Source organism: Amblyomma maculatum, chromosome 8 (assembly GCF_055883805.1).
Source record: "Amblyomma maculatum isolate TAMU_Amacu chromosome 8, ASM5588380v1, whole genome shotgun sequence".
Taxonomy (NCBI): domain Eukaryota; kingdom Metazoa; phylum Arthropoda; class Arachnida; order Ixodida; family Ixodidae; genus Amblyomma; species Amblyomma maculatum.
In genome coordinates, this window is record NC_139351.1 from 31,794,038 (window position 1) to 31,816,078 (window position 22,041).

General features: G+C 50.5%; 1 pseudogene; it reads left to right on the forward strand.

The window, feature by feature from the left end:
* Positions 1-15,683, forward strand: part of LOC146180853 (uncharacterized) — a 40,985-nt pseudogene extending 25,302 nt beyond the window's left edge.
* The last annotated feature ends 6,358 nt before the right edge of the window (positions 15,684-22,041 follow it).

The following is a 22,041-nucleotide window of genomic DNA, read 5'->3' on the forward strand; positions in this document are numbered from 1 at the left end:
CCAGTACAATATAGCCAACCTTCTGTCCCAGCCCCTTTGACCTACGCGGTAGTGGCTGCGTGGCCTCTGCCTGAGCCGTTACCACCCATGCAGCCTGTCCTACGCCATGCACCGCTTCCTTAAACGGCTCCGATTCATCCTGCGACTCCGAGCTATTACAACCCGTTGCGTACTTCGGACAATCGCCCAATTTGTTACTACTGTGGTTGCCCTGGACACGTGGCCCGTCGGTGCCGTCGCCGCATAGCTGCGCATCCCGAGCCTGCGTCTTCGGAGTACTCCCCACCGTTGCTTCGTTCTGCTCCGTCTTCGCCTGCATACGCCGCCGAACAGCGTTCGTATACAACACATCGTTCTCCTTCTCCACGTCGCAGGTCACTGACACCAATGCGCCGGCGACCACCCCCTGCTGATGAGGGAAACTAAGTTCTGCGGTTCATGAGGCGAGAACTGCGTGCTCTGCGAAAAGCTCAAGGCCTCATATTTTGCCACCGAACGTTATAGTAATCTCTATCGATGGTCTGTCTGTACATGCGCTGGTCGATACAGGTGCTGCAGTGTCTGTGATTCATGAGCGACTTTGCCGACGATTACGAAAAGTTAAACGCCATTTAACAGTTTGTTGCTCCGCACTGCCAGCGAAGAGAGGATTGCACCTTTAGCAGCATGTAAAGCGCGTGTCGTCATTGAAGGTCTTTTATACAGTGTCGAGTTCGTAGTTTTGTCGTCTTGTTCTCACGATGTGATCCTTGGATGGGACCTCTTGTCTAAAAATAGCGCCGTGATCGATTGCGCCCGAGCTGAAGTGGAATTTTCTGCACTGTGCGACGTACTGCACGACGACAACCGTTCAGTGTGTCCTCAAAAGCTCACCATCGCTGAAGATGTCGACGTAGCTCCAGAGGCTTGTGCCCTTGTGCCTCTTTCGTGTCCTGCCGTGTCAGCCGTTAGCGTTCTATTTGCGCCGTCTGCATCCTTCATCCACTGCAAGCACCTGCCGCTGCCGTCTGCTGTTCTCGATGTTCACGGTGACTTCACGAAGCTGCTCATCTACAATCCGTCTCCGTGCCCGATTACTCTGCTACGTGGGGAATCTCCCGGTTCTATTTAACCAGCCCACCTTCTCTCTGACCTGGATGCCTCCGAGACCAACCGTGGTAAATACATCGATGCTCTGCAGTCCGATCCGACGCCTGATTCCTTGCCAGAGGGCTTCTTCCGAAACGCCATCGATGACGCCCTTCCTTCCACCTACCGGACGCAGCTTGTGGCCCTTTTACAGACGTTTCGCTCCGCGTTCGACGCCGCCCACACACCTCTCGGCCGCACTTCCACAGTCGCGCATCACATTCAGACCGGCTCTAACACGCCTTTTCGACAGCGCCCCTATCGTGTGTCAGCGGCAGAGCGTCGCGTGATCAATGAGCAGGTTGAGGACATGCTACAACGTGGTGTGATCCGTCCATCTCAAAGCCCCTGGTCTTCACCAGTGGTGCTAGTAAAGAAGAAAGATGGTTCGTTTCGCTTTTGTATCGATTACCGACACCTCAACAAAATTACCCACAAGGACAATTACCCCCTTCCGCGTATAGACGATGCTCTTGATTGCCTCCAAGGTGCCGAGTACTTTTCGTCCCTTGATTTACGTTCCGGTTACTGGCAAGTACCAATTGCCGCCTGTGACAGAGAGAAGACCGCATTTGTGACGCCAGATAGCCTTTATGAATTTAATGTGATGCCCTTCGGTCTGTGCAATGCGCCCGCCACATTCGAGAGAATGAGGGATAGCATCTTGTGGAAGTTCAAGTGGCACATCTGCCTCGGCTACTTGGATGACATTGTTGTCTATCCACTGACTTCGCTACGCACCTAGAGCGCTTGCGGCAAATTTTGGTTTGTCTTACTGACGCTGGCCTACAACTGAATCTCAAGAAGTGTCACTTCGGTGCCCGGCAGTTGACAATTTTGGGTCACATCGTCTCTAAGGAAGGTGTTCGTCCTGATCCGGCCAAGCTGCGCGCAGTCGCAGAGTTTCCTAAATCGGTCTCACTCAAGCAACTTCGAAGCTTCATAGGTCTGTGCTCGTATTTTCGGCGCTTCGTACGGAACTTTTCTTCTATTATTGCACCCCTGACGAAGCTACTCGGGGGAAACAGCGAGTTAAGTGACTGGTCGGCCGAGTGCGACGAAGCGTTCACCGCATTGCACCATCGTTTGGCATCACCACCAATCCTTCGCCACTACGACCCGACAGCACCCACCGAGGTCCGTACTGATGCGAGTGGCGTTGACCTCGGAGCTGTCTTGGTTCAACGGAAAAACGGCTTTCACGAATACGTCGTCGCCTACGCGAGTCGTGTTCTCTCTAAAGCTGAATGCAACTACTCAGTTACAGAAAAGGAGTGTTTGGCAATTGTGTGGGCACTAACGAAATTCAGACCCTACCTGTACGGTCGCCAGTTTGACATCGTCACGGACCACCACGCGTTATGTTGGCTGTCCTCTCTTAAAGACCCGTCCGGCCGCCTCGCACGATGGGCCCTCAGCCTTCAGGAATTTGACATTCGCGTTATATATCGTTCAGGCCGTAAACACATGGACGCCGACGCTCTGTCTCGTTCTCCCCTATCCAGCGAACCTGCTTGCCCCACGGCGGCTGATCCCGTCCTCTCATCTCTAACCATCGCTAATATGCCTGCGGAGCAGCGCAAAGATCCGTGGCTCGCATCTCTTATCGACATCGTGTCCACTTCTCCCAACGCTGCGCCTTCTCGGACTTTACGCCGTCAAGCACCACACTTTGCCCCACGAGACGGTCTTCTCTACCGCGGCAATTATATGATATATGACTGATGGTCGACGGTGGCTTCTTGTCATTCCCCGCCATTTACGACATGACATTTGCGCCTCTTTCCATGCCGACCCTCAGTGTGCCCATCCTGGTGTAGTCAAGACGTTTCAAAGAATTTCTCAACGCCACTATTGGCGCGGCATGTACGGTTATATTCGCATATACGTCCGCTCCTGCATCGCCTGTCAGCGCCGCAAGCCATCCACACCTCGTGCTTCTGGCCCCTTACAACCCCTTCCATGCCCGGCCCGTCCTTTTGATCGCATTGGCGTTGATCTTTACGGGCCACTTCCCTGCACGGTCTCTGGGAACCGCTGGATTATCGTCGGCATCGACCACGTCACCCAATATGCGGAGACCACTGCCCTACCTGCCGCTACTGCCCGTGAAGTTGCCCTGTTCTTGCTACATCATTTTGTTCCTCGCCACGGCGCGCCGCGCGAGCTGCTCAGTGACAGAGGCCGAGTCTTACTTTACAATGTCGTTGAAGCTCTACTAGCCGAATGTCGCATCATACATCGGACCACCACAGCCTATCACCCCCAAACTAACGGGCTGACTGAGCGCTTCAATCGTACTCTCGGGAATAGGCTCACGATGTACGTTGCCGCCGATCAGACTGCCTGGGACGCTGCTCTTCCTTTCGTGACGTGCGCTTACAACACCGCCACGCAGTCAACCACAAGAATTAGCCCTTTCTTCCTCCTTTATGGGCGTGAGGCTTTGTCCACGTTGGACACTATATTACCATATCGTCCCGACTCCTTCGAGTGGACTCCACTTTCTGACGCTGCAAAGCATGCGGAGGAATATCGCCAGCTGGCCCGCAGTTTAACATCGGAATCTCAAGGCCGCCAAAAGCATCGTCACGACAATGTTCATTATTAATATAAACAGCGCGAACACGAAAACAAGGGACAAGAAACAAGAAAGCCACAGTACATGCGCTGACTCACAACTAAGCCTAAGCCGTTTACTCCAAGGCCCAGAAAAACAAACAAAGAAAACGAAACAGTCACGTGAAAAAACCCCTGGGTTCACCTGCTGCATAAAAATTACTCTAAAAAATCACTTAAAAAAGACAGCTCTTTGCTTGAAAGAGCCAGAGACGTCTTGCTGACACACTTACTCTGGGCCTTGGAGTAAACGGCTTAGGCTTAGTTGTGAGTCAGCGCATGTACTGTGGCTTTCTTGTTTCTTGTCCCTTGTTTTCGTGTTCGCGCTGTTTATATTAATAATGAATAAGTACCAACTCGCCCAACAAAGTATCTTGGTAGGTCACGACAAAGATCAGACGACACATGTTTTCCCTACAGGGTCCCTCGTTTGGCTCTGGGTTCCTGGCACCCCACCAGGATTGTCATCGAAATTTCGAACTGAATACCGCGGCCCCTACCGCATCGTTCACCAAACCTCCCCTGTAAATTATATCGTGAAGCCACTCACTCCCTCTTCGGACATGCGTCATCGCGGCCACGAAACTGTGCAAGTGAGCCGCCTGAAAACATACTACGACCTGCTCGTCTTGCCCTCGCCATAGGTCCCCAGGATGGCTCCTCTTCGCTCCCGGGGAAATTGTAGTGAACGAAGAGCGGATGTCACGAAACACGAGGAAGAGAACAACGAAGTGCCGCTGCGCTGCTCGAGCTCGCTGGTTTGTGCCTAGACGGACTGTGTTCCTGTGCTGTTAGCCGTGCAGCTTACAAAGAACTATATTCCGTTGAACCCTCAGTAAAACCCATTTCAATACATATTGTTGTAGAAGACCTTGACCTGGGCGATACGTCGTCAACAGTCAATAGAACGTTCTGCGATCAGTCGTGAGACGTGTCAGCACACGTACGAGCGTCGAAGCGAGCTTCGTTGTCGTTTTCTTTCCTGCCCGTCACGCGCGTTGAACATGCTTGTCGTCGTTCTCTTCAGCAATAAGCGCTGAACATATCAGAGCCCAATACCTGTTTTACAACTTCCCCCGGGCGAAAAGACGCCATCCTGGCTGCTCATGGCGATGTGACGATGGCCGGATCGTAGTAAGGTTTCAGGCGGTTACTGTGTACTATTTCATGATTTCGGCGACGGTAGTCAGAGGATGGCGTAAGGGGTTCGATGAGGTATTTGACGGGGGATATTTGCGGGGGTAGAGGCCCTGATACTTGCTGAGAAGTTTGGATGAAAGGCCGGGACTGGAGGAATTCACCCATAGGCAGACCAAACAGTCTGTATGGTAAGTAGGAAGAAGTGCAGATTGATCTCGGGTGGTTTTCTGCTATTGCTGCGCGTGAGAAGTGAAGGACCGGCCAAGCTAGCGGCATTCTTCGGCATAAGTTGCAGCTTGTGAAACAGTCGTGAATTCGGAAGAATCCGGTTGGTAAGGGAGAATGGTGTCCATGGTACAAGAGGGCTCACGACCGTACACGAGGAAGTATGGTTAGAAACCGGTGGTTGCTTGTGTGGCAGAGCTATAAGCGAATGTGGCGAATGGAAGAACGCGGTCCCAGTTAGAGTGGTCGGAAGCGACATACATTGCTAGCATGTCGCCCATGGTGCGGTTAAAACGCTCAACCATTCCATTTGTTTGCGGATGGTACGCGGAGGTGGCGCGGTGAACGATTTTGCATTCTCTAAGAACAGCTTCGACAACTTCAGAAAGGAAAGCGGGACCTCTGTCATTCAGCAATTCTTTGGGAGCCCCGTGGCGAAGAATTATGTGATGGAGGATGAAGGAGGCAATGTCGTGGGCTGTAGCAGATGTTAGGCGCCGTTTCGGCGTAGCGTGTGAGATGATCGAGTGCAACGATGATCCAGCGATTGCCTGTTGATGTGCTAGGAAGCGGGCCGTATAGGTCTTCCAACACGCTCAAAAGGCTGAGCTGGGCAGGTCAGCGGCTGCAGAGGAGCAGCGGGTTGGCGAGGTGGGTGTTTTCGGCGCTGACATTCTTGGCAGGACTGGACGAACCGACGAACATAACGGTACATCCCACGCCAGTAGCACCGCTGTCGCAGGCGAGTGAAGGTTTTCAATAAGCCGGCGTGGGCACAGTGGGGATCGTCGTGGTAATGGGAGCTAATCACGGAGAGTAGATGGGTCGGAATTACAAGCAGCCACTTTCTTCCACCTGGAAGGTAATTCCTACGGTAGAGGAGCTCGTCTCTGATGGCGAAATGGTGAGACTGGTGACGGAGAGTGCGGCAAGGAGGTCGTGAAGCGCGGCCAGATAAAAAATCAAGGAGTGAGGCGATCCATGCGTCTTTGCGTTGCTCGGAAGTCATATCAGTGGGCATATCGGTGGGATGTAGAACGGATATAGCAGGAGTGGCTTCAGATGGCAAGTGAGAACTTGAGAGAGCATCAGGATCAGCATGTTTACGGCCAGAGCGATAGATGACGTTAATGTCGTATTCTTGGAGCCTCAGAGCCCAACGAGCCAGTCGACCAGAAGGATCTTTCAAAGTAGACAGCCAGCAGAGGGAGTTATGATCGGTGACGACATCAAAAGAACGCCCATACAAGTAGGGGCGAAATTTTGCTATTGCCCAAAGAATAGCGAGACACTCTTTCTCGGTGACGGAATAGTTTGCTTCAGCTTTTGTTAGAGTCCGACTTGCGTAAGCGAAAACGTACTCATCAAAGCCAGACTTCCGCTGAGCGAGTACTGCGCCGAGGCCGACGCCGCTGGCATCAGTGTGGATTTCCGTGGGAGAAGAAGGGTCGAAATGACGCAGGATTAGCGGAGTCATCAGAAGGTGGCGGAGTGTCGCGAAGGCATCATCACAGTTCGGAGACCAGGCTGAAAGATCGTGGCTGGACAGAAGCTTGGTGAGAGGGTTGGTGATTGTGGCGAAATTGCGAACGAAGCGGTGGAAGTACGCGCAGAGGCCGACGAAACTGCGGAGGTCTTTCACATTAGTTGGCTTGGGAAATTCTGCCACAGCGCGTAATTTTGCCGGATCGGGAAGAACGCCATTTGGAGACGACATGTCCGAGTATGGTTAGCTGCCGTGGTCCGAAACGGCACTTTTTTAAACTTAATTGGAGGCCAGCGTCGGTCAGGTATCGCAGAACTGTCTCAAGGCGCTGGAGGTGAGATGGAAAATCTGGGGAAAAGATGACAACGTCGTCAAGGTAACAAAGGCAAGTGTGCCATTTGAGCCCTCTGAGTAGGTTGTCCATCATGCGTTCGAATGGAGCAGGGGCATTGCACAGTCCGAATGGCATGACATTAAACTCATAAAGCCCATCAGGTGTGACGAAAGCGGTTTTTGGGCGATCGGCCTCTGCCATCGGCACCTGCCAGTAGCCGGAACGCATGTCTATTGAAGAAAATAACTCAGCTCCCTGCAGGCAGTCAAGGGCGTCGTCGATACGAGGGAGAGGATAAACGTCCTTGCGCGTGATCTTGTTCAGTCGGCGGTAATCTATACAGAATCGGATGGAACCGTCTTTTTTCTTGACCAGGACGACCGGAGAAGCCCAAGGGCTGTGCGACGGTTGAATTACGTTGCGCTGGAGCATGTCGGTCACCTGTTCGTCAATAATGCGGCGCTCGGCGGTTGAAACACGGTACGGACGCTGGCGCAAAGGGGAATGGGTCCCGGTATCAATACGGTGAGTAACGGTAGTTGTGCGCCCCAACGAATGTTGCTGGGAGTCGAACGAAGCCGTGAAACGTTGTAGGATGGCGACAAGCTGGGCTCGTTGTAAGGGCGTCAGGCCAGCGTCGATGGACCGGTGGAAAACTTCGAGGGATGATGGAGTGGCGACAGGATTAGGTGTAACGGTTTGATGTGAAGGCTGGCGATGGTAGGGCCCTATCCAAAGGGATAGGGCCCTACCACGCCCACCTATCCAAAGGGATAGGTGGGCGTGGAATCGAGCAAAGCAACACTACCCAGTGACTGGCCGCGAAGTAAAGTGGTAGGGCAGGGGCGCGGGTTACAAACAAAAATAGCACTTGAGTTGCGAAAAATTGTCAGCACAGCATGGGGCAGCAACACGGATTTTTGGTCAGCGCATCGTAACGAAGGTGTGTAGATAACAGTGGCGTCGGAAAGAGCAGCACAATAAAGAGGCACAAGCACTGAGGAGAAAGGCGGAACGTCGGTGTCCTCTGCGACGTGCACGGTAGCTGCAGCAGCAGCGGGTGTGTGGAAAAAAGTGTCACTGAGGGGTGATAACTCAAGTTGAGCACGGGCGTAGTCTATTATGGCGTTATTATTGGAGAGGAAGTCCCAACCAAGGATAACGTCGTGTGATGAGCGGGCGAGGACGAGGAATTCTATTGTGTATTGAACGTCGTCGATAACAAGGCGGGCGGTGCAGGCGGCTAATGGTCGAATGTCCGGAGCGCTGGCTGTGCGAAGAGAAATTGCAGGAAGCGGCGTCATCACCTTTTTGAGTTTGCGACAGAGGGCGTAATTAAGAACAGAAACGGCTGCGCCAGTGTCTACAAGTGCTTCGACAGGAACTCCCTCGATGAATATGGTAATAATGTTGGCTGGTACGTGAACAGGTCTTCATTTGGTCCCTGATGGCGCAGTTCTTGCCTCCGGAACTGCGGCCGTTAGTTTTCCGTGTTAACGGCTGATTGGTGGCGGAGCATCGGAGAACGGGAACGACGGCCAGGAGAAGGCGAGCGGTGGGAGCGGTGATCGTAACTTGAAGAGGACTGCGGAGGAGGCTCAGGGAACACAGGCGAGGGAGACGGAGGAAGATTGTACATTGGCTCACGTGTATAGTCGTAGGGACGAGGGCCACGATTGCGGCACAAACGAGCCACATGGCCGGCGACTCCACAGGCGTAGCAGATAGGTCGGGGTTCTTGTGTACACCAGGGGTTGGAAGGGCGTGGCTGTGGTCTACGGCGGAGAACCGGACGATAAGGGGGGATTGTAGGTTGCTCATTTTGCTGGCGTCCCTGAGGCTCGTATAGGAGGGGAGGCCGGCTGTACACAGGGGCGGCAGGGGGTGGTGGCCGCACCAAAACGTCAGCGTACGTGAGAGGAGCCGCCACCAACGGCTGCTGAGGAGGTGAAGGCAGAACCTCAGCGACCTGCTCTTGTATGACAGGCTGAAGAGTGGGAGTGAGCGGCGGCGCAGCCGCAGGTGCTGGCGGCCAAGTGAAGGTGGACAAGGAAAGCTGGCGTGCGACTTCCTCACGAACAAATTGTTGAATGTGCTGAATTAGCGACTGCTGGTCCTGGGCACCGTCCCCGGAGAGAGCCAAGCTGGAAAGAGTGGCCTGCTGAAGGCCAGCACGTCGTGTGGAAAGCCGCTTTTTGCGCAGCTCATCGAAGCTTTGGCAGAAGTTCATAACGTCGGACAGAGTTTGGGGGGTTTTGGCGACGAGCATCTGGAAGGCGTCATCGTCAATGCCTTCCATAATGTGTCTGATCTTCTCGGCGTCGCTCATGGTAGGGTTTACGCGCTTGCAGAGGTCTATGACATTTTCTATGAAACTGGTGAAGTTTTCGCCAGTTTGTTGTGCCCGACTTCGCAAGCGTCGCTCAGCACGAAGCTCCAGGTTGAGCGGATTGCTGGCACCTCCACCACTTGTTGCAGAAGACCTTGACCTGGGCGATATGTCGTCAACAGTCAATAGAATTTTCTGCGATCAGTCGTGAGACATGTCAGCACACGTACGAGCGTCGAAGCGAGCTTCGTTGTCGTTTTCTTTCCCGCCCGTCACGCGTGTTGAACATGCTTGTCGTCGTTCTCTTCAGCAATAAGCGCTGAGGATATCAGAGCCCAATACCTGTTTTAAAATATATATAATGTTGGTATGCGTATGTGTACATGTATATAATGTGTAATGTATGTATGTATGTATGTATGTATGTATGTATGTATGTATGTATGTATGTATGTATGTATGTATGTATGTATGTATGTATGTATGTATGTATGTATGTATGTATGTATGTATGTATGTATGTATGTATGTATGTATGTATGTATGTATGTATGTATGTATGTATGTATGTATGTATGTATGTATGTATGTATGTATGTATGTATGTATGTATGTATGTATGTATGTATGTATGTATGTATGTATATATACATATATTGTAGCATGCGTTGACGACAAAGAAGCGCAGAAGTGTGAGAGGAAGAAGTGTGCTAACCTCGAGCCTGAACTCTGACGCTGTTCGTAGAACCTTTGCCACGCTTTGGACCTCGGACGCAACTGTAAAGGTCGCCGTTTACGCGACATCTGGTGGAGGTGCGGGGTACGATTTTCATGAGCCGGACGCCCCCTACAAGCCCAGGACGCACCCCTAAGGTGGAGACCCCAGTACACCAGAGCAGCCGCCGACTGCAAGGTCTGCCTCCCGAGTGTGGTCCTCTCCCTGACCACAGACCAACAAGGAGCGTTTCTCTCAGCGCGATGAATCCCCCGGTATTGACAACTCCTGTCCTGCTCAACCACCAGCGGGATCCACCACATTTCCACGGCCTGCCACATGAGGATGCTGAAGACTGGCTGGAGCAGTTCGACCGGGTGGCTGCCTTCAACGCCTGGAACGCTGACTCGAAGCTTCGCCATGTCTACTTCGCACTGGAGGATTCTGCGCGGACATGGTTCGAAAATCAAGAAGCCGGACTCCGAACGTGGGATACATTCAAGGCAGAATTCTTGCGTATGTTTACCAACACGCTTCGCAAGGAAAAAGCGCAATTGCTTTTAAATAGCCGTATACAACATCCGAATGAAACTGTTACGGCCTACGCCGAAGAGATGAAGCGACTCTTTCGACGCGCGGACCCAACCATGTCGGAAGAGAAAAAAGTGCGCTTTTTGATGCAAAGTGTTAAAGAGCAGTTATTTGCAGGCCTGGTGCGAAGTCCACCAACAACTGTCGCCGAATTCATAAGTGAGGCGTCTACCATCGAGAAGGCACTTGACATGCGCGCCCGGCAATACCAGCGCACTACAGTGTCTATGAACGCCGCGAGTGCAGGTGAAGCCGGACAGTTTTCGTCAGAATCGCTGCGTGATACGATCCGGGCGATAGTCCGGGAAGAGGTGGCCAAATACCTGCGGATTCCTCCACAGCCACAGGTTGCCACGGTTTCCGATATCATCCGTGAGGAAGTACAACAGGCGCTGGGTGTTCCCGCACCCGTCACCGTGCACGCACCCGTCACCGGGCCCGCACCCGTCGCCGCGCCTGAACCCGTCGTAGCTACACCGCTGCCCCAGACCCTGAGCTACGCCGCGGTCACCAGCCGCTACCTGCCGCCTTCGACAGCATCCTACGAGCCTCGCGCACCGGTCGCCCATGTGTCTTCACGGCCGAGAGTACGCCGCCGAAGGACCGATATCTGGCGAACGCCCGATCACCAACCGTTGTGCTACCATTGCGGCGAAGCTGGACACCTGTGTCGCCGCTGCCCCTACAGGAAACTCGGCCTCCGTGGGTTTTCTTTTGATGCCCGTCGTCCGTTGCCTGGTCAGCAGCCACGCGAAATCGCAGAATACATTTCGCGTTCCAACACAGGCCCAAGCCGCCTCCGATCGCCGTCGCCTCGCCGTTACAGCTCTCCTGGACGCCAGGAGCAACTCCAAAGTCCCCATAGGGGAAACTAGATGCAGCAGCCTCTGGAGGTGCGGCTGCTACAGTGCGAAAATTTCAAGATCCTCCACAGACCCACGACAGTTCTTCACTGCAAACTACAGTTCGTTACATACGGCCACCAGCAGAATCGACGCCGCTACGAAATTCCGCTGATCCTCAACGTAACCACGACGCCGACAGTCGCCCCACCGCTCCTTCAGAGCATCGAAGTCGAGACCGAACCCCACGAAGCTGTCGCCGCCCGACACAACAAACTGCCGACCTGCAGATCTCCGTTGATGGCGTAGACGTCACTGCGCTAGTCGACACTGGCGCTGATTATTCAATTCTAAGTGCACACTTCGCCAAAGCTCTCAGAAAGGTCACAACATCATGGGGTGGCCCGCAAATACGCACAGCTGGCGGACATTTAATTATGCCCACGGGAGTGTGCACCTCGAGGATCATTGTACAAGGGCAAACTTTTCTGGCGACGTTCATCGTATTGGCTCATGTTTGCCCCGAATTTCGAGGAGCACCTCCGTCGCCTAGACGCAGTACTAGACGCCATCCAAACGTCGGGCCTCACTCTGAAAGCCGAAAAATGCCATTTTGCTTATGAAGAGCTGAAGTTTTTGGGCCATGTCGTGAACCAAGCGGGAGTTCTGCCGGATCCTGAAAAAACAGTTGCCATCGCCAATTTTCCGACGCCGCGGGACCAGAAAGAGGTGCGACGCTTTCTTGGACTATGTGCATATTATCGACGTTTCGTGAAAAACTTTTCTAAAATAGCCGCCCCCCTTACACTTCTTACTAAGGCTGATATGCCGTTCACATGGGGCGACCAGCAAATGGACGCATTTCAGGAGCTTCAACGTCGCCTGCAGTCACCTCCAGTTCTAGCACATTTCGATGAAACCGCAGACACCGAACTCCACACGGATGCAAGCAATGTCGGTTTGGGCGCTGTCCTAGTACAGATACGGAACAGTGAACAACGTGTGATCGCCTACGCTAGTCGGGCTTTGTCTAGGGCTGAGACAAACTACTCTGCCACTGAAAAGGAATGCCTGGCCATCGTGTGGTCTATTTCAAAGTTTCGACCATACCTGTACGGCAGACCCTTCAAAGTGGTGACCGACCATCACGCGCTTTGTTGGCTGACAAGCCTTAAAGATCCTTCTGCACGTCTCGCCAGGTGGAGCCTACAACTTCAAGAATACGACATCACTGTAACCTACAAGTCAGGTCGTAAGCATTTAGACGCTGACTGCCTGTCTCGTGCTCCTGTACAACTAGCTTCGGACGCCTCAGGTGACGACGACGCATTTCTGACTGCAATTAGCTCAGACAATTTTGCCGATGCCCAACGGAATGATCCCGAACTTCGCCAGGTAATCGACTTTCTTCAAGGTGCCGGCAGCATGGTCCCTAGCCCTTTCCGTCGTACTTTGTCTTCTCTGTGTCTCCGTGATGGCGTTCTCGTCAAGAAGAATTTTACAGCCAACAGTCGCCAATACCTCCTCGTTGTACCAGCAAGCTTAAGGGATGAGATTTTTCAAGCCTGCCACGACGAACCCACATCCGGCCACCTGGGAGTCACTCGGACGATATCCAGAATTAAAGAACGGTATTACTGGCCTCGTTTGCCAAGCGATGTAACGCATTATGTTCGAACTTGCCGTGACTGCCAACGTCGAAAGGTTCCGCCTCTGAGGCCAGCCGGTCTTTTAAAGCCCATTACGCCACCGTCCAGACCATTCCAGCTAATAGGGATGGACTTGCTCGGACCGTTCCCTACTTCCACCTGTGGGAACAGGTGTATTATAGTAGCTACTGACTACCTGACTCGCTACGCAGAAACCGCTGCTCTTCCTTGTGCTACCGCTTTTGAAATTGCGAAATTTTTCGTTCTTCAAATTGTCCTGAGACATGGCGCACCAGAAGTACTCATTACTGACAGAGGAGCTGCATTTTCTGCAGAGCTCATCCAGCATATCCTTGTTCTTAGTTGCACCAATCATCGTCGCACGACTGCATACCACCCGCAAACAAACGGACTGACAGAACGTTTGAACAAGACCATTGCCGATATGTTGTCAATGTATGTGGACGTCCATCACAAGACATGGGACGAAGTATTGCCGTATGTAACATTTGCATACAATACCGCCGTTCAGGAAACTACCAACATGACTCCATTCAGCCTAGTTTACGGCCGACAAGTGACGACCACGCTCGACGCCATGCTGCCCCACATAGACGAAGGTCCAAATGATGATGTCGCCTCTTTTCTACAGCGTGCCGAAGAGGCCCGTCAACTTGCACGGGTGCGAATACAGCAGCAGCAAGGCCGAGATGCACAACGCTACAACCTGCGGCGGCGGACTGCAGACTATCTGCCAGGTGACCTTGTCTGGGTTTGGTACCCCATTCGACGACGCGGACTCAGCGAAAAACTCTTGCGCCGTTATTTCGGCCCCTACCGCGTTCTTCGACGCGTCAGTGAACTGGACTATGAAGTCGTTCCGCACGAGGAACCAGAGCCCCGGCGTCCCAAGCGTTCTGAAGTGGTCCACGTGGGCCGCTTGAAGCCTTTTCATGCCAGATAGCGGCCCCTTTTACTCTGTCCCTCTTGCAATATAGCATCGGGACGATGCTTTTCGCACGGGGGGGCTAATGTAGCATGCGTTGACGACAAAGAAGCGCAGAAGTGTGAGAGGAAGAAGTGTGCTAACCTCGAGCCTGAACTCTGACGCTGTTCGTAGAACCTTTGCCACGCTTTGGACCTCGGACGCAACTGTAAAGGTCGCCGTTTACGCGACAATATTTTTTATTTTTTATTCTCTTTTTTTATTTTTGCCTTACACCTCAAAGTTCTATAAGTGTCTTGGTTTTATTACATTGCAAACTAAGTGCGTTTATGCTGTATATTGCTTTGTTTTGTATAATTTATCTGCTTGTTTCTTTGTTCTGTATAGTGCCCTACCTGCTTGGACCTAACCACGGTTCGCAGTATGTCTGTAAATAAATAAACCGGCGTGGCCCTGGTCGACACTGAAGCCTTTGTGGACGCAATCCTGGATCTCGAGGGCCAGCGCCAGATCCATCTCGGGTGCCCTGATTCGATCCCCACTGCTTTGAACTTCGCTGTAGAGACGGCTGGCATGTGGCGCAAGCGGGGCCCCGACAAAGAGGCCCATCTACATCGGCAACTGGCCGAGCGGAAGCTCGATCGCGCCAGCGCACCCTATCGCACACCGCTAAAGTGAAGGAGTTGAAGCCGGAGATGGATGAGCAGGTGAGCAAGGTGCAGCAACAGGAGGAGAGCTTCAAAGCCCAGAAGAGACTTCTGGAGCAGCGGTCGGCACAGCTGCAGCGCCGGGGTGCACCAGCTGGAAGTGCAGCTACAACGAGCATGGGACGCGGTGTATGATTGCATTCGCGAGAGGAGGAGCTGCAGCAGTCCCATCGAGAGGAACTGAAGCGCGAACGGCAGGAGGCGGAGTTCGTCTGGCTCAGGCCCAAGGGCAGGTCGAAACCCTGGAGGCTGTGTGTGCGAAACTGCGGCAGTGGCTGGACCATGAGGCCCAGAAACTGGTTGCCCATTGCAATGCCTTCGAGGACAATGTCAAAGACCTGAGCAAGGTACAACATATTGAGCTGGAGGCGGAGCGAGTTGAGAACTGGCGTCGTCTGGACGCTCTGGAGCAGCGCTGCGGAGCGGAGGCCCGCCTGACCGAGGAGTTGCGTGCCCGGCTGGCAGAGGCTGTCGAGACCAACTACCGTGAGGTGAGCGAGCTATTATGAAAGAAGGCTGAGGCTGAGGAGGTCGAGCAGCGGCTTACCGAGGTATATGAGACAGCTGCCGAGCAGCTACGTCGCGCGAGTTATACGACCAACGGGCCCAGAATGACGAATTGCGCGCCAAGACCATGGAGGGGGAAGATGTCATGTGCGCATACGAATACAAAGCCGAAGCCCGAGCCAAGGCGCTGAGTACGGAGCTAGAGATACTCTAAGGCAGGCATTCGAGGAAATTCAGAGCTTGGAAAAGAGGTTGTTGACCGAGAGTGAGCGAAAGGAGGGGGAGCTGCTGGAGTGTTTGCTACCTGCAGTCAAGGTGGATGGTGGTCTGGCCCATTTGGAGTTTCTGGTGTGGTTTGAGAGGAAGCTGTTGGAATGGCTCAAAAAGCAACACCTGCAGTTTGGCATGGGCGACCACCTCGCACAGGAGGATGGTTCCTCCTCTGCGGACGTGAAGTGCCTATAGCTGCTATATGAGATAAATACTCGACTGGACAAGGCGGTGTTTGCAGAGTTAACTGTTCAAAATATCGAGGTGCTCCAGCTGAAGACCGGGATAGCGCTTTAGGCTTTCGTCCTCGTGGTTGCAGGGGAGGTTTCATGCGGCGACAGAGACCAGGCACTCGATTGAAGCGCCGGACAGACAGAACCACCTCTCAACGCAAAGAAGACTAAGATTGCGCCTGAACTACAAGAGCCCAGGAAATCGAAAGGAGTCGACAAGGAAACCAAGAGGGAGACTAAGGCTGCGGAGGGCAGCAGCGGCAAAGGTGACAGGAGAGATCAGTCTATGAAGGTTGAGACTGAGGGTGAGGAACCCTCGTCAAGCGACAAGTGTAAAAAGGAAGATGGGGACAAGGCCAAAAATCAGAGCCGGACATGGTGTTCACGATGACTGAATTGTAAATTGTGGACATGGGGGTCAGCGTCCAGCCAAATGTCTTCAAGCTCAACCCGCACAACTTCGACCAGGTAACAACCAAACGCGCTGCCTGCTCATCAACTTAGCTCGCTTGTGTGAGTGTAAAGATGGATTTTGAGTACTGTCGTGTGGCCACCGTGCACTGGGGTGATCACCCGTTACCGTGGAACAGTATAACTTGAAAACATCTTGAACACTGAGGGGCCTCCTCGGACTAGATTTAGCTTGCATTTTTATTTGGACATTTTTTATGTGCGCGTGTATGTGTGTGTGTATGTGTGTGTGTGTGTGTGTGTGTGTGTGTGTGTGCGTGCGTGCGTGTGTGTGTGCGTGCGTGTGTGTGTGTGTGTGTGTGTGTGTGTGTGTGTGTGTGTGTGTGTGTGTGTGTGTGTGTGTGTGTGTGTGTGTGTGTGTGTGTGTGTGTGTGTGTGTGTGTGTGTGTGTGTGTGTGTGTGTGTGTGTGTGTGTGTGTGTGTGTGTGTGTGTGTGTGTGTGTGTGTGTGTGTGTGTGTGTGTGTGTGTGTGTGTGTGTGTGTGTGTGTGTGTGTGTGTGTGTGTGTGTGTGTGTGTGTGTGTGTGTCGGACAAATCAGTGCTTCTCCTGTTCCTTGCCATTGTATAAATGAAAGACTTAGGGAGCATGGAAACAACGTTAAGAACGCGGCCCGCCATATAAGTATTCACTGTCATGATGGCTCATGATTTCCAGTATTCAAAAACAGCCAAGTAGTTACCAAACACAAGGATAAACTTACACGAGAGATTATCGAAGCATCTGAAATCGTAAAGCTGGGTGTGAATTGTATCAGCACCCCTTCCGTAGCCATATTTTGAAAGAGCACAACTATCTGATATCATATAATCTATGTAAAAGGGGTACAGTTGGATGCGAATAGTGACAGGGTTTGAAACTTTAAACTTCTCTCTGTTTCTTTTGTTTTTTCTAAGGTGCTAAAGCATATATATGCTGATAGCATCCGGACCAGGTAGTACGAGAGGAAGATTCTCAGTTCTCATGTTGAGCCAACGTTTCGACGAGTGGACTTTTCTTCATCTGGAAAAAGCGATCATCACTGGCAGGGGTTTAAATGCACTTTTGCTTCCGAAGAAGAAAAGCTGGGGAGGAAAACGTGGGTGAGAAGAAAGTAGGTGAAGGAGTGTGGAGGGGAGAATGGGTGAGAAGAAAGTAGGTCATAAAGTGAAAAAAAGTTTTTTCAGTATGTATTTCTCAGCCCGAAACCAGGGATCCTGTGGCCTGTAAAAAAAGTAAAAGCGGCAGTTCCCGGAAAAACTACAAAACCGCGTAGATGATTAGTCACCACTTAAGCAGGTTTGGTGCAGATGCTCATTACAAAGGGCAGGCTTTGCAAAGGGGCCATGATAAGGAATATATCTAAGGGGACAATTCTTAAAACTTTCTGCAGAGGTGAGGGGGGGGGGGGAGAGAGAGGATAAAGTCAAGTAACAAGGGATAAGGAGAAAATGTGTTCCGAGAAACATGCGCAGCTTATGCTGTTGCGGAGGGGAATAGAGTGTACATGTGTTGGGAATAAACTGTACAATTAACGCTATATAGGATTGTTTTCCCTAATAGTTATGATGCATATGGAATATACTTAAGGTATTCGAATGTTCCTTTAGAGATATTTATTCCTGCTGGTTCCAATGTTCTAAATTTATGAATTAGATATGCCTGTCTATATTTTTGTCCCTTGCAGATTTAAAGCCTGGCTGAAGAATATATAATTTAATTTCATTGAACGTTCTGATTGAAGTGCTGGGAAACTGCTTTCGGGAGGTTTTTGCCTGTGTCGGCCCGATGTCCACGAAGCCTTATGCTCATTGGTTACCCTGTCTCTCCGATGTACTGTTTATGACAGAAGGAGCATTCTATAGGTAGACAACGTTTGAAGATGTGATTTTGTGTGAAAAGTGAAATCGCTTGCTTTACATTTAACCATGGTGTCTTTTTGTATATGACCATACGTCTTATATCTAAGTCGAGAGCAAGGGTGTAGTTGCGTTAGATGCTTGTTGTCGAGTTTAGAATGTACTAGAATATCTCTGAGGTTTGCGTTACGTTTGTATGTTACCCTTGGTGCCTGCGGAAGTATTTTCTTCAGGCGTTCATTAAACGTTAGCACGGAATGGTATTTCCGCAAAATATTGTTTATGTTTTGAAGGGCATTGGAGTATTTAGTTACAAAAGAAGGCTGGCGTTCAGTGCTGGCTTTTGGACTTTTTTTGTGAGCACATCATTGCGGTTTAAAGTGCTTGCTTTTTTGAGCGCCATATTAAGGAAGTTACCTGGATAGTTTCACTGGATTAGTGTTGCTTTCAATGAATGTAATTCGTTTAGGTAGTCAATATCATCGCTACATATTCTTCTAAGCCATGTTGCCTGTCCTACAAATATTCCTTGCTTACAATGTCTCAAATGATGACTAGTAAAAATCTAGGTATTGTTGCTTATCCGTTGGATTTCAGTACAAGGAAGGTTGAAGTTTTCCATTTTCCAGTGGCACCGTGACGTCGAGAAAGTCTACTTTTAATTGCGACGACTGACAAGTGAATGTAATGATAGCGTGATGATTATTAAGATGTGACACGAACGAATGGAGTGATCTGATCCATGCTGCCATATGATGAAAATATCGTGTAATATAGCGGAGGTAATTATTTGGCTTTTCCTGAAATGAATTTAGTATATTGGATTCTAGAACTCCCATGAATATATTCGCGTAAGCCGGCGCGAATGGAGTACCCATGCTGGTTTCATATATCTGCAAATAATAGGATGAATCGAACTCGAAATAAAATGAAGTTAGGACTAGTTTAAGGAGCAAGAGATAAACATCAGAGGCATGCGGATGGCGGTTGTTGATTAATACTTTAGAGAGGGCGCAGATACCTTCATCGATAGGCATATTGATGTAGAGTGCCGCGACGTCAAATGTGACAAGTATACAATCATCTGCAGTATTGGTGGTATTAAAATACGCTTAAGAGAATGAGGTGTGTCCTGCATAAACAAGGGAAGCTGGGTCGGGACGTCTGCTAGGGGGTTATTTGGGAATATCGAGAGGTTCTCTGTGTGCGTAATAATGTTGGAAACAATTGGCCTTCCTGGTATGTCTGTGGCAAACAATGCTTCTGCGGAAACCTTGTGGATCTTGGGCAGTAGATAAAATCGACCTGCTTGTTTGTTTGACGGCTTAATAAATTTATAGTCAATATCGGTAATTTATTCTCTGGCGAATAGATACCCTATTTTGTTCAGGATGACTTCACTGAACTATTCTGTCGGATCGGTATTTAACTTTTCATAGCGGCAAGAGTTGTTAAGCTGATTATATGCCTCTTTTTTGTAATTTTCAATTGGGAGAATCACTATGCTACCACCTTTGTCTGCAGGCTTGATAACTGAGTCAGTTCTAGAAGCTAGGTTGTCAAGAGTTGCACTTTCAGTTATAAAGAGGTTTCTGGGCTTTCGAGCTAGCTCTGTTTCTTCAAAAATTTCTTTTGAGACGGATTTAATATATAGGTACAGTTCAGAGCTGCACTCTGCATCAGGAAACCATGTGGGGGGGCTATGAGTAGGTTACAGGCTTCCGGTACATTATTTGGATTTTCAACGAAAATACCCTAATACGCATTCTTCTTGCGAGTTCAGTTATATCTTGGTGAAGTTCACATTCATTGAAGCTGTTATTTGTTGGGCTGAGAAATACATACTGAAAAAACTTCTTTTTTCACTTCATGGACCTACTTTCTTCTCACCCATCCTCCCTTCCACACCCTTCACCTGCTTTCGTCTCACCCACTTTCCCCTCCCCCGCTTTTCTTCTTCGGAACCAAAAGCGTATTTAAACCCCTGCCAGTGTTGATCGCTTTGCCCAGACGAAGACAAGTCTGCTTGTCGAAGCACTGGCTCGACCTGAGAACTGCGGCATCAAAGAATAAAGGGGGTACCCCTTTACTCTTGTTCAGTTCTCCTTGATGGCACCCGGAATAACACTTGTTATCAGTTCAGCGCGGTGTTTGTTCCTTCTTCCCTTGGCTTGTGCCGTTGCGCTTCTTCACTAGATATTATGTCAGACCAACTCGCCCACCAGTTCATGTTGTATAACCTCTCCTCTCGATGGACGATGCACTCAATGCTTCTGACAAAGCTTTCTTATGGTTATGAGATTAAAAATATACATCAACACCCTCAGTGCTAGCAACATCACCACCCGCCATACCCCGCCTCTTTCCCCTTTCCCTAAGCTGTCCATTCTACGGCGGAGGTAGGCTAGAGCCGTTGGATCACATCACTAATTGGCTCCTAAATGACGCAAACAAATTTCTTGTGCATCCTAATTACCGCTATAGTAGGCCAGGACATAAAATGAGGGCTTTTAGTTGAGGCATGCAAAACTGACAAAGATGCTGACTGGATCACCACCGAGAAGACTCTCATATAACAGCCACCATAAGCGGAAACCACAATCTAGGCGTTGCTGACTAAAACACCGCAATCGTGATTTTAGAGCTTCCTGATAACAAAAAAAAAATACACTAGTAATCATTCCGGCTACGGTGAGCTTGTCTTAAAGGCGCACTGCCGACCATCGCAGAGAAGCAGAGTGCAGTAGGGTACGAGGAAAATGAAGCATTTAAGCAACGACCTTTTAACCCCGCCTGGACAAAGCTCTTGGGCGGGAAACTTCACCTTCGACCGGCTCAGCGCTACTGACTGCTCCTATTCCTCCCCTCTCCCCCTGTTCTTTTGTGTGCCACCCGTTCGTAGACCTGGGCCAAGGCGTAAAAACAGGTCGATTAATATCGTCACCGGGCGGCAGGGCTCACCTGATCGACGTGAATGGGTAGCCATTTTCAACCGCTCCGGGGTCGATTTCTCCAGCTCTTGGTAAATCGTATTGCTACATTTTCTGTTTTTTGTCCTGTATAGAGGAACTTGGCTGTTGCTATACTTGGTAGCCTTCCTCATTTACACTAACTGAAAAAACAAAGGACTAGGGTAATGGCGAAAGCGAGGCTCAAACTATCTGATGTATTTATATGTGTTTTAGCGAGCAGATCAAAGTATATACACTCGGCGAAAGTCAATATACAATGCAAAAGGGAGTAGATATTCAGGTTTGTGAAGTTAAACGCTGCACGCGTTTTAGTTCTAGCCTGTTGCTTATATGTTGTAGCGGACTGGTTATCAGGGTTCGGTATAGGAAGTCGAAGGTCTTTGCTCAGCTTGTTTCCACAAGAACCGCATTCCCACTGTATTGACTCATTTCCGTCCATCATCTGCTAAACACTTCCTGCGCTCACAAGGCACGCAGTACTCACCAACACCATACGTATGGTTCACTCAACTCTAACGCTAAATTTCGGCAGGTCCAGGATACAAGCAGAGTACATATTCCAAGCGTGAATATGCTTTCGCGCCGACATCCTATGCACTTTTGCGCCCTAAGAAGACAAATGGTATGAAGTTTATTCAGCTGCCCTCACGCTGACAGGATGAGGAGTGTTCTCTTACATTCAAAAGGCCACGGCCTTGACCATTAAACTCATTTCCACAGCGATGCGATGCGTCGGGCCTGTGCTCATGATGGTTTTCCTCATAAAAAGTAGTTTTAAGAAAAAAACAGAGTGCCTTTATTCTGCTGTCGCCGTAAGAAACACAGACGGCCACCAAATCACAATTCTCAGGTGGAGCTCCATTCACAGGCGGAGCTCCATTCTGAACACTCATCAGGCCTAGAGCCGATTAGTGCCTTTCTGTTGGAAAATATAAGTTTATTCCTCCTCTCCCTCGAATATACGTGAGATGGCTTTGAACAGCATCAAAGGGTTTCTTTACAGCTGGATCTTCCTGAAAGCAAAAGGACAATAAACGCTTA